The sequence below is a fragment of the Lissotriton helveticus genome, chromosome 9, assembly GCF_964261635.1.
Source record: "Lissotriton helveticus chromosome 9, aLisHel1.1, whole genome shotgun sequence".
Lineage (NCBI taxonomy): Eukaryota > Metazoa > Chordata > Amphibia > Caudata > Salamandridae > Lissotriton > Lissotriton helveticus.
The window spans coordinates 1,018,131,839-1,018,150,246 of NC_136070.1; positions in this window are offsets into that span (position 1 = coordinate 1,018,131,839).

Genomic DNA, 18,408 nt, shown 5'->3' on the forward strand with positions numbered 1-18,408 from the left:
AGCTCCGCCACGGCAGAAGAGGGGAGGGGCGCTGGGGCACGCTGCGGTGTCCGCCCCCCCCCAGTGGCGCGAGCTCGCGCCGATAGCCAGTGTGAAGCCACGAGGGCTTCGAGGGCGGCCCCAGATGGCAGTGGGTCGCCCCAACGTTCTATGAGCCCAGAGGGGCTCAAGGGGCCTCATCTCGTTTGGCGAGCCCAGAGGCTCGGAGGGGCATAATTGGAGCAGGGCGGCCCCGGTTGGCAGCGGGTCGCCCCAACGATATCCAGAGCCCCGAGAGGCTCCAGGGGCCTCATTTTGTGTGCTTTGAGCCCAGAGAGGCTCGGGGGCCAGGTGCTTGATGTCGGGCCCCCGAGGGAGGGCTCCAACGACTCCCACAGTTGCTTTAAGAGCCTGCTAGGCTCAGGGGGCATTTCTGAGGACAGAGCCTGTGTGGCTCAAACGGAGTTGCGAAGGTTATTGACAGAGCCTGTGTGGCTCCAACCTTTCGCGTAGTTCGTTCTAGGGCCAGTGAGGGCCCCGGCGCAGTTATGATTCTCCGGCTGTCCAGCAATTAGTGGGCAGCTGCACCGTTTAGGCGCAAGTTGGAGAGAGAGTCCCTGCATGGGACAGCGAGGGCACCGTGGTGCCAGGCCTACCCAGCTGCGCAGCACTTAGTGCCAGCTGCTACGTTTAGGCCCTTGTGAGTGTTCCCAGGGGCCCAGCAAGTAGTGGGCCCCTGCATCGTTTAGGCCCCTGACATTGAGACTCAGGGCGTTCTAGCCCCAACAAGGCCAGTTGGCCTAGGGACTGCCACAGGTGGTGGCTTATGTAGGTTTTGCGCAATTGTATGGTTCTTGCACCTCTGAATGTGATTTCTTGCATCATGTCTTATTCCTGCACCTCTGAATGTTTTAGACATCATGTGACTTTTGCGCTACTGTATTATTCTGGTACCTCTGAATGTAATTTTATTGCATCATGTGCTTTATTCTTAACACCGCTGAATGTGTAGGTTTATACATTATGTGTTTCTCTTTATTACTCCTCTGAATGTATCTTTATGCATCATGGGTACTGTGTTCTTTCTTAGACCCCTAGACGCTGTGTGCTACTTATGTGGTTTTCCTTTAATACTCCTCTGAATGTGGTTCATACATCATGGGTAATGTGTTCTTTCTTAGACCCCTAAATGCTGTGTGATACTTAGGTGGTTGTTCTTTTTAGTACAGGTGGTCCTAGTGAGGTCCTGGTCCCCTGCGTGACAGTCTCCCAAGGAGTTTAGGGTTGCGTAGGTGGTACTTACCTGTTCCCTGTAGTTACTGGATGTGATCTATAACTGTTACTTTGTGTTACAGTGAAGTTTATATACTTTTATTCTAATTTCTGACAAGTATTTCTATATCTGCAAAGTGTTGATTCAGACAGTGGCCCATGTGGCCCTGTCTTGTAAATAATTCCTTGTGAATATTGCCGTGCCAGTTGGCACAATGTACATGTGTGATTTCTATCTGATATGTTTTTGACAATACAAAAGTTATTTTAATATAACCTTGTGTGGAGTCTCTTTTGTGGTGTACCTAGTATGTTGTTGCTGTTGTGCGCTGACGCAAATGCTTTACACATCGCCTCCGAGTTTAGCCCAGACTGCTTGCGCCATGCTACCTAGAGGGTGAGCAGGGGTTATCTTGGCGTGTGACTTCCTTGCCCTGACTGGAATGGTGGTTTCTGCCTGGCTTTGGCATCAGCCTTAGCCTACCAGAAATAGCCGGTTTCCAACAGAAAGGCTCTGATTTTATGGATCAGAGCTTTACCAATCATATAATAGCTTAGTGCAAGAGCACCATAATTCAGTAAGAAATGGTTGCACAAACAGTACATACCCCAAGTGTGAACAAATACACAAACGAGCAAGACCAAGGGGACCGACCAGGCTTGTAAGACCAAGGCTAGAATTTATGCTACAAGTAATTATTACAGAAGGCACAGCGGTGTATTGTTGCACTACAACAGGTTTAATTTGGAGGTATAGGGAAAGTTAAGATTAAAAGGGAGGCATATGAGCTGCTACCTACAGGTTTCATGGGATGAAGAAATGGGATAGCAACTAACCCTGGGTGTAGTACTATGCTATGCTCGCGGAGCATGCATAGTTTGCGCTACTACGCACTACGTGAATTGCACGTAACACAGTGCAAAAACTCGTAGCGTAGCAGGCATTTTTTGCTTGCTCGCGGTCCTCAACGTCAAGTTTGCGACCGCAAGTGTGCAAAATCAACATCCAAGCGAGACTTTTTCCTCGTTCGCGAACAGCAACATCAAGTTGCCGATCGCGAGAGTGGAAAATAGACCTCCAGGCGAGATTTTCAACGCGGGGAGGTCAGGTTTCTCACTGCGAGTGGTCGCGTATGCTCACGACTGCTCACGATGAGAAACTACCAGTCCGCATGAGAAAGCTGCTGCTCGAGTACAAATCTACTCGAGCGGCAGAAAAGAACCGCTTGTACTGTGCAAGATGCCGTTTGCAATGATTATGCAGTGCGTACAAGCATCCGGCACTGTGCAATTAGTGCGAACAGCATTTTCCCTACCGCACTACGCAATTTGCGTAGCTACGCGTAACTTGCATAGTGCACTTGGCGTAGCTACCCGTGGCGCTACTACACAAACTACGCCCAGGGTTAGCAACAATAAGTTTTGGATGGCTGGTGAGTTTGTGCATGGATGTCACTTAATGATGAATGCTCATTGTCAGGAATGGAGAATAATTCTCTTGTGAATGCTGATATAAATTGTAGGGTTATTGGGTGGTGAGAGGTGGTTGCAAAATACTTCCCAGAATATGTGTGTGGACATGTCGTCCAGAGAACCAAAAATCTTTCATTGAAAAATTGGTGATTGAATAACTCAGCCGTGATCGTCCGCTGCAGTGTATTCATGCACCAGATCTTTCAGACTGTCAAAATTAATTTTTAGGGTGTTGCTGACGTTTAATGTTATACCTTAGACCTTCATACACACTTTGTTGGTGTTCGTTTTGAACGAGTATGTCTTAGGTCCGGCTGAGGTATATTCTATTATGTGCTCATCCTTATCGAGTTCGCTGGTTAAATTACCTAGATAATCCCCAAGAGGAGGATCTTCATCCCCCGGTTACCTCAAAAAAATCACTGAGTCGGTATCATGATACAGACAGCGGTCCTGGAGTTTATCCATAACACCGTAAAGCTCTAGACGGGCGTGTGCAGTTGTGAAGCATGCTATAAAGATATTTATGTTGTTACACATTGTGGGATACTCTTTTGTGTATTTCCAGCACACAGCAGCGGTCTCGTCATCGATAAACTCGCAGCTGGACACCTCGTAACAAGGTGCAAAAAGGTACTTAAACAGTTAGTCAGGATCTGTTATTAAGGTCGTATTTGACATGTTTGTACGCTGTGCAAATTTTCCCCATAAGGAGTTGAGACAATGTTTGGCTAACTGTCGGCCGGCAGGGTTGACCTCTATCAAATGTGGCCGTAAATGTATACCCTCGTGCGTGTGGTAGTCATCGATGTATTTCTGCTTTGCAGCTTGACTAGTACACCAATCGGGATATCCGGAGGCCTCCTGTTTGTCTCTGAGAAACAAATTAATGTAGCGTGAAAAGAGGCGTGTCGTGGTCCTCTTAAAATGCCACACCTCGTGTACTCTGCGAGTCTGTAGCCTTTGTCTAAGGCAGCTTGGACCTTGATGATGCACCAGGTCCCTGTGAGCATCCTTTGTTCTTCGGTGTGACTGCAACCACCGACCTCTTTAAACACAGCGTTCGACATGGGGGAGCATCAGCTTACCATCGACTCTTCATGGTAACACTGGAAAGTAAAGCTGCCTTGGAGGAAAGATTTCACATTTGACAAGCCCAAAGTATTCGGAAAGGGGCTTAAAATCTCTATATATGATGGTAGGGTGTTGTAAGGGGTACACCTTCATTTTGTTTACAGACTAGTGAAATCAGTCAGTCAGTCAGTCAAACCACTTTATTCGGTTAAGTTAAAACCATAAAAGTACAGACACAAAATACATACATACATATATGTGCAAAAATACAATATAAAGTGTCCATAGTGTGATACAATCCGGCAGTGGGCAGGCTATGTGCAAAGAACGCAATACAGTACTGGCCAGGTAAAGTGCATTTACAGGACAAAAGTAACAATACATCCAAGATATTTGATATAAAACTCATTAAAAAATACCAGTCATAAAAACCAAGTTTAAAAGGATAAAATCAAAATTAAAACCTCATTAATTAATTATGGACTCTTCTCACGGCTATTTCTCAACCGGATAGCTGCCGTAAGAAAACTGGCTATATAAAAGATCTCGTCGGGGTCACTTAGTAACTGTAAGTACAATAAGGCTGGCTTAACTTGGATAAAACCCTTTCTTTTTAGTAAGGGAAAAAGAAACCTCTTCCTGATGTCACTATACAAGTCACAGAACATTATTAAATGCATTGTGTCCTGGGCTGAAAAATTATCGCAAGTGCATGGCCCTAGTTCTTCCAGCCTGCACCACCCCTTGGAATTTCCCAGTGAGAGGTGAATTAAATTAAAACGGAAGCGTGTAAGGAGTATATAATGGAAAGGCCTAGTCACAATTTTCAGGTAAGGTTCCATCGACGGTGTAGTTTTTAAAAGATAATGGGCTTTTACCGTTACTTTTTTCAGCTCCAATTCCTCCCGTTGTACTGCCCACAAATTTAAAAGCTGTTTCTTCACCCCGCTGGGATCCATTTTCGTGATCAACCCAGGTTCATCATAAAGGTCCTGTCGACCAACAGTTACCAATGTTTCCCTTACATAAACAAGCCACCTAACCTTATGTACACCATCCAAAGTGAGACAATCCCTGATCAGTCTGTGATTAAGGTCTAATTCTGGATTAAGCCACAATTTAAGCCAAAGAATAACTGGCGCCAACCTGAGTGTATCGGTTATATAACCCACCCCCAGTTCCTGATGTACAGCATAGGTGGGTGTTGATTGGGGAACCGATAATATACCCCGTACAAATGTATTCTCCTTCAGCTGTATCCCCTCCATAGCTCTATACTCCCGGATAGAGGAGCCATATGTGGCAATTGCGATACATTTAGCTTTGTAGATGTTCACAATTACCTCAACAGGTTTGGTTCCTAACCGTTTGGCAAATCCATTTACGGCCGCAATTGCCCTAGCCATGCCATTGACCTTAAGTTTATGTTGAGCAGCCCATGTACCTTTCTCATCAAAGAGAATCCCCAAATACATAAAAGAAGTTACCCTGGTAACTTCGGAGCCTTCGCAATAAAAAGCCCGGCAATTTCGTTTACTCTGGCGACCTACACTCATTACATGTGACTTGGCTATATTTACCTTTAATCCAGGGATTTCATAAAATTACCAAATCCCACCAGCAGTAGGCTGACTGCTGTGCGGGATAACAAAACAGCATCGTCGGCATACAGAAGCACCGGGCAACGCTCCTGACCAATTTTGGGGACATCTAGACTGGCTATATCTAAAAACTTGCCTAAATTATTAATATAAAGAGTAAAAAGCAAAGGTGCTAAAATACAACCCTGTCGTACGCCACGTCCAGAGCTAAAGTGCCTAGTGCAGTTCCCATCTTGGTCGATCCTCACCCGCGCAGTAAGGTTCTGATGCAGGTCAGCTAGGAAGTGAACAAGACTTTTTTCCATCCCCATCTCTAGGAGGATCGTCCAGAGCTTTGACCTGTTTACCAGGTCGAAAGCTGACGATAAGTCCATAAATGCCAACTGGAGTACTCCCCCTTTGGCTGAGGTATATTTGCCAATTAACAGGGATAAATTACGGCACTGATCTTGAGTCCCCCTGCCACTTCTAAAACCATATTAAGAATTTGATATTACATTATTCTCATCTAGCCATCCTTTCATTTTACCTAAAACCGCCCTCCCCAGGACCTTTACGGCAGAATCAATTAGGGAGATTGGTCTGTAACAACGGGCATCTCCTCTGTTACCTTTTTTAAATATAGGAACTATAATAGACGTGGCCCAGGATGGTGGATGATTCCCCTTTGCTGCAATATTAAAAAATGTTGTCAAAAATTGTGCCCAGAAGACTGGATGTATTTTATATAAATCGGCTGGGACACCGTCTGGGCCTTGGGCCTTGTTACTAGACATGGCCTTAATGGCCAAAACTACTTCATCCTCTTTAAAATTCAAAGGCTGGTTTGAATCTCTTGGGACAGCCCAAGTGGTTGGATCAGACGATGTAGGGGTATCATATATAGCCTCAAAATGTTCTAACCATTGTGCCTCAGTGATATTACATTCTGCCACATTGTTACCGTTTTCTGAAAAAAATGGTTTATTTACAATTTCCCAAAAACTGCGGCTATTCTTTAAGACATCAACCGACATCAAGGCCTCCCAAGCTTCCCTTCTAATGTCCTTTTTCCTAGCCCTTACAGCAAACTTATAATCCTTTCTAAGTATAGCCACATTAGTCCTATTTTGTGGGGTCTGTTTAATGGCTTTCATTAAAAGGCTATGTGCCCTCGAACAGGTGGAATCAAACCATTTCTCGGCCATTTGTTGCCCCCTTTTTACCAGGGCCATTAAGTTCACAGATATTTGTTTACAAATGGCAGTGAAGGCCTCAATAACCATCATGTCCCCAGATATAGAATCCATACATATATTCAACATGGCCGTTATTGACAAAAAAAGGGTATCTAAAAAAATCTCCGGGATTATCTTTGTCCATTTTAGCCTTCTTCCCTGGTCAGTTGGTTTAATGCTAACCTCTACCCGCATGTGTCTCCTAGATTGCACCAAACCACATTCATTTTTTAATTTCAAAATGACCGGATTGTGATCACTAAAATATGAGTGTCTTGCCCCATAAAAAATAACACTAGACAACAGTAAAGACGACAAAAAATATAATCAATAACAGTGCTACTACCCTTACCAATAAACGTCGGGGTCCTGTTAATTTGTTCCGATATATTAGGTTCATAGAGATCCACTGCCGCCAGGACTTCCTCCAAGCATTCCCCCTGTCTATTATGCTCAAAATGGGGTATAGGATAGGCTGTGGCCTCCCCCGTATCCAGATCCCCCTGACAATCCTGCTCACACGGGTGTATATTAAAATCCCCTAAAAGAATAATCAGGTAATAAGTGGTTTGCTTTTCTCTATAGTCCTCTAAAAATGATTTTAAGATCAACAAATGTTCATTTCCATTTGCACAATCTGGTGAGTTATAGACATTTACTACCAGAAGTTTTGTAGTATTACACTCCCTCAGTTCCACTGCTAAACAATGGGGTGTACCTACTTCAACCCTTTGATACTGCCACGGTAATTTTACAGAAAATAGCAAAAGGAGCCGCCCTTTAGCTCTACCAGAAGGGACCACTTCCGCTGGGTTGGAGAAAGATGTATATAAATCCAACCATCAATCTCCCTCCCTCTCCCAGGTTTCTTGAAACCCTACCAGATCAAACCGCTTAATCAGTTCCAGCCATTTAGGGTCATCTTTTTTATTTCTTAGACCGGCGATGTTCCTGCTCAGAATACCGAAGTTGGGCCTACTTAATTCACTTTGCCCATGGGGATTGGAAATCTCTGGATGGCTACTCTGACTACTCTGGTTAGAAATCTCTATATCCAGTCAATCGTTCTCATCAAGGGTGGTGAGTGATGGTAATCTAGTTGCAATCTGTGTATGCCCTCGCACATTTACTAGGTTCCTTGCAAATTGGGGACCAGATACTATTCCCCCATTATTTACATTATTTGCATGTTGACTAAATCTGGGAAAAGTATCCCCCAAACCTCGCTTAACATTTTGATTTTTCCCTTTAGTTGGTGGATAGAAAAAGGCTAGGGGTAGAACTTTAATACCCCCCTGAGCCCTAATGTGAGCATATCTTCCCTGCTATATCCCCTTTATTGAAGTTAACAACTATGCAGTCGCCCTCAATTTCCTTTGCATTTGGTCCTACCCATGCTATGCGTCTTGCCATCAAAATGTGAGGCGATACTTTAAGGTTGTTTCCCCACTGGTTACAATCTAGCCAATACTTAGTCTTCCTCACTAGGTCCTCAGTTGACTCCTGGATGTTAGCTTTCAGCGGTGTTACACCTGTGAGGACTACCACTAGGTCATTTACTTCCGGTGGCAAAAAAAGTCATCCTACCCGGGCGGGGGGGGGGGGGGGGGGGTACGTCGGTTTTGGCAACGGCACTAGGTTCGACTTTAGGGGCAGATGATAAATCTCTAGCTGTTGTATTTGGAAGCCCGACAGCTACTTTAGGCTGGGCCAGCAGAGGCCCCTTACTTCCTTTTACCGTACCATTGTTCAGTGCTCGTTCCTTACTTTGGACATTTCTGTTCTCCCCCTTGTTCGAGGTATTTATGGCAGACTAGCAATTTATCAGGCCCGGCTTTTGTTACCATACAACAGTTTGAGCATGTGCCTCCCCCAGATATGGCATTATTTACTGTGTTAGTGAGAGCCTCAATCTTTAATTGCATGTCCTCTATTGTCTTGCACAGTTTATTTACTATATTAATTAAGGCAACGCTATTGGCCCCTTGGGTAGTAGAATACATAGAAAATTCTATACATCCCCCCTGTTCAATATCATCAGCTCCTGTACCAAATGTGAGGCACTTAGTTGATTTGGTTGGACCACAGTCTCAGCATCAGGGGTGTCAATATTAGCTAACACAGAAAACCTATTATTACAAACTATAATAGGGTCAATTACTGGTGGACAGATAGCTACTAAATCTAAATCTGTGTTGCCAATCACATTTGTACATGGTGTATCAGTTACTTCTACAGGAACACTATTGCCCTGCTTTTTCCCTAAGAACATATACGGGATTACTATAGGGCCTTGTATGCCTGTCCCCCTTTGCTCTTCAGTAACTCTCCCCGCATTTGCTACAACATTCCTGTTTAACGGGTCATCTGTCCTGAGTAAAAGTTCACAGTCCTCCACCAGTGCCTCGATGCGACTCATAACACAGTTTTCCCCCGCATGTTTGAGGGCTTTCTTGGACCTCCTTGGCTTTTTTACTTTACTTGGAGCATTTAGTCCCCCTTCCGTACTTTTCCGTTTCCCCATTAATCGTATTACAAGTTCGGTGTCAAAGGTACCTGCTCAAGTCTTTTCAAGGGTGTTGGAGGGGTGGCCCAGCCCAGCCTCGTCCTGCCCCGGATGGCCACAGACGGCCCGCCCTTTGCCCAGGCTTAGCCTGGCGCGTCCCGCGGTGTGGAGCACCGTTTGCCCTTTTGAAGAGCCCTGGCACTGCCTGATGACTCCAATGGCAGGCGCATGGGCTAGGACTGGGGCTTCTGGGAGTAGTAGTTTGTCGCGTTTTTCGGCGGTCGGCGGCCGTTCCCCTCACGGTACTCAGCGGACCTGGCAGAAGACTGGCCTCAGAACAGCTGGAGGAGCGGGGCCAGTGGAAGAAAATCGCCCCCAGCAGGTAAGGAAATCCTGAAATGCGACTAGTGAAATCATAATAGTGTATTTTCTCACCCTCCCCAGCAGCCCTGTATAGCTGTATGGCATTTGTACGCCCCCCGAATAAGGCATCGCGGGGTTCCAGAGGTTGTGGTAAATCACGACTCTGAAGGAAAGAAGGGAGCTCGGTGTTGGTTGCTACCATCTCTAACCACTTGTACTCCCATAGTACCCTCAGAGCAAAGCCACATTTTTCAACATTCTGGGCCCTTATCATAGTAAGTGTCCAAATTTGGCCCCCATCAGTCTGTTAAACTCATGGGGTTTGTAACACTGAGGACAGCCGTGGTAAAAACAGCCGTTGTATTCAAAGGTCATCGGCAAGCCCTTAATTTCGGCGTACCCATCCAGGTAATAGGGACCCAGGCAGTATTCACCACCCTGTAAGGCATGCCGAATATCTATGTCTTCCTTCTCAGAGATGTACATGAGCCATTGGATAGAAGGGGTTGAATAACGTTTCTGTTCACCGTTATAGAGGTCTGGCGGCACTAAAGCGATACTTTCTGGTCTTAAAAACATGTGCTTGTAGATGGACATACACATGGAGGCCAAGGTGATGTTTTGAAAAGGGTCTATGTATTCAACCGCCTTTGGCATTTGAGGTGCCTTGGGTTTCAAGACCCTGACTTTCTTAGTCATTTGAGGCATTTTGTGTTTCATGACCCTGACTTTCTTAGTCATAGACACCACAACATCTCTGAAGAGGTTGCAGGCCTGTCGCAGGATCATTACATCGGCCTTGCAATAGGCTTTCAATTCGGTTTGAAAATTAAACTCTTTTTCATGGTTTTCAGAGTACCACTGTAGAAAACTCTCTTTCTCAGCAGGCATCGTATAATTAACCCCGTAGCTGTCCTGAGGCGGCATGGGCCCCACATAATTCTGGTTCGCCCAAGTGTTAAAAAAGTGTGGAAAAAACCCTTTACACCCGGGGAAACCAAAAGCTTTTGGCAGCTTTCTCAATTTCATGGGTAGGAAATTCTTTTTTTTTTTTTTTATTGAACTCAATCCAGACAGGTACATAGCAGAACAATGAAAAGAAAAAATGAAGAGAAAAAGAAGAGAGCGTATTACAAAAAAAAAAAAAAAAAAAAAAGAGTACAAGGTGAAATCAAGGTGAAATCATAAACCATCATAATTATAAACATAATCATAATCATATTCATATTCATATTCAAGGGTTTCTCATTGATAAGAAAGAAGGAATAATAGAATAATAGGATAAAACAAAAATTGATACAATAGGTAATTACAAAAGGTAATACCAGACCTTTGATGAGTCAAGGATGTCCACCAATAATTCACAAAATATATTACATCAAATAACAAGAATTTTTAGATAATACCCTATTACATATATTGTAGGTTATATGTTACCTTCCGTCCCATCAAAGCAAATCTAGATAAATATATTTAATCCTGCTTTCCAGCTCAACACTGGAGACCAAATTGATTCTCCAATTCTTTTCCATTTAAGCCCTCTTGTAGAATATATTGCTCTCTCGAAGCTGAAAACAGCTAAAAAACGAGCCAGCCACATCTGGAAGCTTGGTGGTTCAGTTTCTTTCCAGCGGGCCGACAAAATAATTCTGAGTACCGCCGTACCTATAAATAATAAATTTTGCTCATTCTTTGATAGAGCAATCGATGAATCATGTCCTAAAATAAACAATGAATCTGTTTCTGGAAGTTTATGGCCAAACAGCACCTCCCAATAATCCGCAATCATACGTTTGATTTGAACAAGTTTGGGGCAACTGCTTAGCATATGTATTAGATCAGCTGGTCCTTGTGTACATCTTGGGCATAAATCATTTTCCCTTCTACCCCAGGAATACAGTTTAGCGGGTGTATAATAAAGACCAAAAATGGTTTTATATGTTTGGGCTTTAAGGTTGCTAGCCCTAAAAAGTCTTTGGCTCAACTCTAAACTTTTATATATATCAACATTGGGATTGCTAAGTTTGGCTGCCCAGCTAGATTCAGTTTTTTCCAGATCATCTTGTACATTAACAAGGAGAAGATTATATATAACACCAATTCTTGTGTAGGATCTATTAATAGCCTCAAAAAGATCTATTTTCTGTAACTCGAGGGTGGGTCTCTTAGCCTTGAGGATTGTATATATTTGCACATATTTAATATAGTCCCCATTAGAGAGATGATATTTATCCTTAACATCTAAGAAAGTAGTTTCTAACTCATGTACAAGGAAATCTTTAACACGCATAATTCCAAGTCTCTGCCATTTCCTTGCTATAATGTCGTTTGAAAAAGGCAGGGTCGTCTTCGTATACCACAAAGAGGTATACCTATTCCATTTAGTAATGTGCAGGTGTTTAGTAACTTTGCCCCAAACCTTTAATGCCCCATTTATGATTTCATATTTCCGATCATTGTTGTAATCTCGTGCCTCAATCTGTTGTAAAAACAATCCATTGGCCTTATCCCCTAATAATAGCTCATATATTGATGGTGGAATATTGTTATCAGGGGTTAGCACCCTTACATTAGAGCTAATCAGTGGGGTCATTTGTTTAAGAAGTGCGGCCCAGTGATACATACTAATATTAGGTATTGCCAACCCACCTCTTTCGCTAGGTAGAGACATTAACTTATGAGACCTTCGGATTTTTCCATGTTGCCAAACAAACTTAATCATAAGGGATTCAAGAGTTTTTAAGATCTTCGGATCTATGGCGAGTGGAATTGCTCGAAACAGGTAAAGGCATTTGGGAAGTATATTCATTTTAAGGAAATTAGCCCGCCCTATAATAGACAAGTTGAGCCCATTTACTCTATCCAGATCTTTTGTAATTTTTTGAATCAATGGGATAAAGTTATGGTTGATTAAGGTTTTAACATTAGGAGCAAAAACAATTCCTAAATAAGTAGCATTTGCAGCTCTCCTTTGATCATTAAAGTTGATGTTGTCAGTCCATAATACAATTGTCTTCCTTTTATTTAAAGAGTATCCAGAATAGATGCCATATTCTGTGGTTATAGCCTCAATTTCCTCCATAGCCTCAGTCGGGTTTGATGTTAAGATCGCAATATCATCAGCATATGCTAATACTTTAGTAGAAAACGGGCCAAGAACAATTGGGTTAATACTAAAACTCTCAATAAGTTTTAAAATCAAAGGGTTGATATATAGAGCAAATAATAAGGGGGAGCAAGGACAACCTTGCCTCGTACCTCTAGTTATACTGATATCATCAGATTCAAATCCCATCAGTTGTACTTTAGCTTTGGGAGACAGGTACATTGATCTTATCGCCTTAATAAATTTGGGGCCAAAATTATTTAGTTGCATAATTGCCCACAGGAAATTCCACGAGACACGGTCAAATGCCTTCTCGGCATCTAATAGTATCATTGACATTCGGCCCCCCGTGACCGTCATGGCATCAAACAAGGCAATTACTCTAGATGTATGGTCCGTTGTTCCTTTGCCAGGAACAAAGCCATGTTGCCACTGGGAGACGATTTGCTCAATGACACTGCTAAGTCTCGTGGCTAACACCTTGGCGTATATTTTGGAATCCGCGTTGGTTAATGATATGGGACGGTATTATGTTAATTGCTGAGGTGATTTCTCTTTTTTGGGGAAAACAATTATATTTGTGTTATTCCAGGAATCCGGCGTTAGCCCGTTCCATTGAATACCTAAAAACAGATCATGAAGTATTGGTCCCAGCTGAGGGCTCAGAATTTTATATAGGTCTATAGGTAGTTTATCAGGACCTGCTGCTTTGCCCGATGTAAGTGAGGTTAGAGATAGTAATACCTCATCTAGGGTGATTTCTCTTTCCAAATCCTGACGTGTAGTATCGTCTAATTCTTGTAAACCCTCGGTGTTATTGACGAAGTTGTTCAAAAATTCATACTCTGTATTTGATAGAACGGTAGAGTCTTCCGTATATAAATTCTGATAATACTGCTGGAATAACGAAATGATCTCATCTGCTTGCGTATATGATTTACCATTGTCAGTTATCAATTTAATCTGATTGGAAACATTCCTTTGACGGGTGTGTAACGCCAGCTGCCTCCCCACTTTTCCCCCATTTTCATAAATATCTCTCCTATGAGCACTGTAATTCTGTGCTGCTTTCTGGCTAAGACTATTGTTTAGCTCATTTTTAAATAGAGTAACTAAATACATTGATTGTGTAGCATCTGCCCCGTGGAAAATAGCTGTGGTATGCTCTTCCTCTGCCTTAGCCAAGGCTATTACTTTAGCATTAAAGTCATTCTTATTTAGCTCTCTCGCTCTAGCTTGGTAGCTAATGGTCTCACCCCTAAGGGCAGATTTAAAGGAATCCCATACTGTGTTTCTGAAGGCACTGAAACGGTTGATATCAAAGAATTCCTCCGTCCATTTTTTAATGTGTTTAATGTATTCATTGTCGACCAACAGTTTTCGATCAAATGACCACTGTCGCAGCTGCTTTTGATCGCCAACTGTCAGTGTGAGAACCAGAGCATTGTGATCAGATAAGATCTTAGGATGTTTTGTAATTACCGCCTGAGCCAATAAATCCCTAGTAGAAAAAAAGTAATCTATACGGACATGTTTTTGATGTGGGTGGGAAAAGTATGTACATCCTGAGTCCTGCTGATTCTTAACACCCCATATATCTACTAGTCCCAAACTATTTGCGAGTCTCCTGATAGCTTTATATACTTTGGGTTTGCGTCCTATATAGCTCTGCAGATTATGGTTATTGTGATCGTTAAATAAATGTGTTTTTAATGAAATATTAAAGTCTCCACAGATCACTAGCGAGCCTTGCCAGGTTGCAAGCTCAACTTCGAGTAGTGAAAATACTGTCGGATCGTCCTGATTAGAACCATAAATCGTGCAGATAACCAAACCATTTGGTAATTCGCTATTGCCCATCTACCAAGTGGATCAGAGGCAGCACGTATTGGTTGACCAAGATAAGTTTTAGCGAGAATCGCCACCCCTCTTATGTTTGATGTTTGGGTAGAGACGGCTAATAGATTATATCCTCTTAGCCTCAATTGTGATCTTTTGTCCCATGAAACATGTGTCTCTTGTAGACATAGGATGTCTACAGGATTAAGCTTTATTAATTCACACAATCGGCGTTGTTTTTCCCTGTTCAATAGACCCCCAATATTCCAAGTTTGGATTTTCAATCTAGCCATTAGTCAGTGAATCGGCATGTATAAAAAACTCTCTAATTCTTTCATTGTAGTTATCAAAGATCTTTGATTTCTTCATCATGCAGCTACTTACTTTATTTACTTTATTTATACAATTCTTAAAATCTACACAAAACAAGGCTTCACCCTCTGGATCAGGTTCTTTTCTTTTTTCCAACCCCCCCGCAGACCCCACCCACCCCCCCTCCCCCCTGCAGGTCCCTCCCCCTCTAGGGACCCCCCCCTCCAATTAATGGGCAATCGGACTCTACCAGAGTCCTGGTGATGCTAGCAGTGCAGCGTCTGAGCTACCGTATCCGTCTTAATAATGTAGTACATGTTCAAGCCTATAGGAATATAGAGTTACATACTAAACAATAGACCATACCAAAAAAAAATAATAATCAAGCACTGATCAATCGATGGTAGTGGCTTAGCGAGAGACTATATATTCTATTTACAACATTACTAGCCCCTATCTATTAATCTCATCGAGATAAGCCTTTGCTTTAATCTCTGAAACGAAAAACTTAGCCTGCCCATACAACCTTTAGTTTCGCGGGGTTATTTAAATAAGCCTGGGCCCCCTTTTCTTGAAAGGGTTTAATTAAAGATCGCAGCCGCCATCGCCTCTCCACTGTGGCATGGCAGAAGTCAGGCCTAGTAAAAAAAGAAACCTCATTACATGTAAGTTTATGATCAGGTCTAGCTTTCTCGGCCACTGATTGTCTCAATAAGAAATTCCCAAAGTAAATTAGGATAGCACGAGGATAGGGGCCAGGTTTAACAGGAGGGTTAAACGGCATCCTGTGAGCTCGTTGAATCTCAAGTTCCCAGTTCCAATTAGTTAGGTCGGGCATAGACTCTTTGAATAGTTTAATAACAAATGCGCGTACATTCTCCCCTTCCATTTTTTCCGGAATTCCCAATAAGCGTAAATTATTGCGGCGCTGACGATTCTCAAAATCCTCGAGCTTCCAATTCATATCCATTAGCTCAGCTTCTTGGAGTTTGATCTTCTCTACGTTTGCTTGAGTTTCATTTTCCATAGTCATTACTCTTGCCTCAACTTCCGTAACCCTTTCACCAATTGATTTACAAGTTTTGGTCAATTTTTTAACCACCCCCTGGATCTTGCGTAGAGCCATTCTTGATCGTTTACTGTCCTCCTCCGTCTGTTCCCTATGGGCCGCGATGGCCTGCAGGATGGTTTCTACTGCATTAGGGGGAAGTACATGTTGGTTAGACAGATCAGTGCTACATGGGGCTCGTTGTCTAATCTTGGACAAGGGTTTAGGTTTGGATTTGACTGTATTTGTTTGCGCCTCCTCCTCTATACTCTCTTCTGCAGAAGATGTAAAAAGAAGGGATTCGCCATCTTCTTCATATTCCAGGTCATCTTCATCATACTCAATACTAGAGTTAGCTTTATCTGACTCTCCGTCCTCGTTCTCCACCTCTACTCCTGTTTCTACTCCTGTCTCATCGGAAAAAGAGTAGAATATAGTCCCTTCTTTTTCAGCTTCAGGAAGGGAAGATCCCTGGGTTGCAGTTGCTCCCCTGTTCTCGTCATTACTGTCGTTATTGTCAATCAATAGCGTTTGAGGGTCAGAATTTGCATGGCCATGAGTTAGGATGTGCTCCCCCAAGGGTGTTTCTTCCATCGCAGTCATTAAAGAAGGACCACTTGCTAAGCCCTTCGTAGGTAGAGAAGAGATTTGACCTACTTGATTATCTTGAGGTTGATTATCATCCACTACCCCCATTATGTTCTCACCAGTCCCAAAGAACGACATTGAAAAATTAGAGGTTGAATCACTTTGAGTGTTAGGAGACATGTTAATAGCTCTCGGCGAGGCGGTTGGAGCAGTGTTAGAGTCTAAATGGCGGTTAGTGTTAATGCCAGCACCACCATTAATAACGCTTAAAGTACTCACAGTTAGATTTTCCTCCGGACTCTCCGCCGGTGTAGCTTGTGTAGGGGCAGGGCCACTTTTCTCTAGTTGCTGCGGGGATAGTAGAACCTCGAGGGGTACCCCCGTGGTAGGCGTACTAGGTGAATGTACTAGGGTATCCTCTGTATTTCCTACGTTCCCCGGGACCCCTTGGCCCCCTTGCTTTCTTCTGAGTAGATCCATAACCGTGTTACCAGGACTTGCTACCTCTAAAGTGCTATTCATTTTCCGCTTGGTGGCTAAGACCTCTTGGCGTGGTAAACAGGTGGTTGGTGTCTTCTGGACTTGTTTCCTCGTTTTGGCACCAATTATAGGATCAGTAAACACACCACCACTTTGACTGCCTTCCCCAGCCTGTTGTAGCTGCTGCTCCTCCAGTTCTGCCTCGCGGAGTGCTCTAGCTGCTTTTGCCAGTCTTGCTCTTGCAGCTGCTGACGAAGCTGATTTAGCCGGCATTTCCAGAACTAGTCTTAAATTGGCAAAGTCTTCAAACGGTGCTAGCTCCGCTAAATTCAAAATTTCCACAACTGCTCTTCCCAATCGTAGGCACAGGCTGTTGAAATCAAACTCCCCGCTGAGGTGATCGAGATCATCCGCATTCAGCTCCGGTGACTTGCTGCACACCGTCGATGCTTCCACACTCAGCTCCGCTCTGAGCTCCGCCCTAAGCTCCACGGAGTTGCTACGCCAATGCTCCTGCTTCCGCACCCGCAGATACTGCTGCTGAGAAACTGCCGGCGCCCATCCGAGCAAAACAACCAGTTCTCTACAAGCTGATGAGCCGGCCACCGGTAAGCCGCATTCATAGGGGGAAGGCTGCGTGACGGTAGCAAGTAAGCTCATATTTGTTTTGATAGCCGACTTTTGCTCCGGTTACCGTTAGCGTTTCCCGTCTCTCAGGTATTTCTCACTCATTAACCGCCTCCAATGGACCAGTCTGTATTTAGTTTAATCCGCTAGAAGGATCTATAGAGTCTTCTTATTTCAGCCGCCATCGTCGCTGCCGCTGCAGTCTAAAGCCTCCAGGCTAAAGATTTTTTTCCGCCACTGAAACGAATCTTTCAACTAAGCCTCGGCTAGTTTCTCGCTGGTGTTTGCTCTCTACTCCATGTAAGTTTCACGGAGCTCAGGCAGGACGCTGCTGTGGGGTCCTACGGCCAGACCGCCATCTTGCCGCCGCCCATGCCAGCCGTTAGAATCGTTAAGGGTACGATTCTAAGTGGGTAGGAAATTCAGGGTGTCTATGAATCTTATTTGTAACTGCCCAGCCATTACCAACATCAGCTTGGAACCTTGAGTGATGAGTTCTACTTGCACCTTTTCACGAATCATATTCTGTAAAATAAAAATGAGCGAGCATGGTATACCCTTTGAATTTGGACTGAATGAACGTATTACGGAAATCACCAACGCACGTTCGCCCCTCAAACTCCCAGCAGTCATCGGAAGTTAGGTGATGGGCGTAAATATAGTTAGGTTGGTGTACCCCCGTCTCTTGTGTGCACTCTATATCAAAAACGATGTAATCTTCGGTTTTGGGCTGGGGTCTGCCTTTAACCATGTACCACTGGTGTACAAATCCAGCCCAACATGGAATCTGACACCTTGGACATTTCATGCCTTTGCATTTGTGCTCTGTCGACACATACCTGCCACTCTCTTGACAGTCCATTTTAGGGCTGCATTTAATAGCTTCACGGTGTATGCGCAAGCAGTCTTGCGAGCGACAAAAC